The sequence below is a fragment of the Carlito syrichta genome, unplaced genomic scaffold (genome assembly GCF_000164805.1).
Source record: "Carlito syrichta isolate Samal-C Ts95f unplaced genomic scaffold, Tarsius_syrichta-2.0.1 Scaffold274096, whole genome shotgun sequence".
Classification (NCBI taxonomy): domain Eukaryota; kingdom Metazoa; phylum Chordata; class Mammalia; order Primates; family Tarsiidae; genus Carlito; species Carlito syrichta.
In genome coordinates this window covers 768,965-770,093 of record NW_007218192.1, presented here as the reverse complement: position 1 = coordinate 770,093, position 1,129 = coordinate 768,965, and positions in this window count along the sequence as shown.

The following is a 1,129-nucleotide window of genomic DNA, read 5'->3' as shown; positions in this document are numbered from 1 at the left end:
CTCCCATGAAACCACAGACTGTAAGTTGTTTTTGTTTTTGTTTTTTGAGATGGAGTCACTCTGTTGCCCAGTCTGGGGGGGCAGTGGCATGCTCACAGTCACTGCAGCCTTGACCTGTTGGGCTCAGGCAATCCTTCTGCCTCAGCCTTCCAAGTAGCTGGAACTGCAGGCACGCACCACCATGCCCAGCTAATATTTTGATTTACTGTAGAAACCAAGTCTCATTCTGTTACCCAGGCTGGTCTTGAACCTATGGGCTCAGGCAATCCTCTTGCCTCCACCTCTCAACGTGCTGGGATTGTAGGCATGAGCCACTGGGCCTGGCCCAGACTGTAAGTTTTGTGAGGTCAGGGACTGAGTCTGTCTCCTTCATTGTTGTCTCTGCAGCCCCTAGCACAGTGCATAGCACATAGCAGGTGCTTGTTGAACTCAAAGTAAGATATGGAGATGAATCTCTAAGTTTAATGCTTTATTTTGGGAAGCAAGATTTTCAGTTCAGGCATACACACAAACCTGGTAGTCTTCGATATGTTTAAGAACAACGAGGTTAGTTTTATTAGAAAGAGAAATGTTCTTGTTTTGAAAGAAAGCTCATTGGCACTACTAAAGTTTCAAAGAGCTGGTAAGCCCTGATTGGTGAGTGATGGAGGTAGGTAAAACCAGTCCTCCAGTCACAGCAGGTTGTTTCAGCAACTACTAGGCAATCTATATGTATGTAAGCTCTGGGAGAGTGAATGAATGAATTTGGACAACTCCAATGAAGAAAAGCAGAGAGCTCAGAACCTTGAGCCACTTGCACAAGGCTAACATAGTACCACGAAAGCACTGACTTCTCAGAACCATGCTCTTCACAGATGAGTAACTGCGTGCTTAGAAGTGTGAACCTGCTCATAGCCACCCAGTCAGTAGTTGGTGGACCCCCTGTTATCGCTCCCATTTCTTTGGTTAAGGAGCTGCTTGCAAGACTGGGAACACGGAGGAAGGGAGGGAGGACGAAACAGGACGGTGAGCAAACACAGCTGCATCCGGAGGCCTCGGGGCTTCCGGGCTTCCGGTCCCTCTGCCGGCGGCCCGGGCTTCCGGGACGTGCGCGCTGTGTGGGGCGCGCACGCAGGGCGGGGCGTGCGGG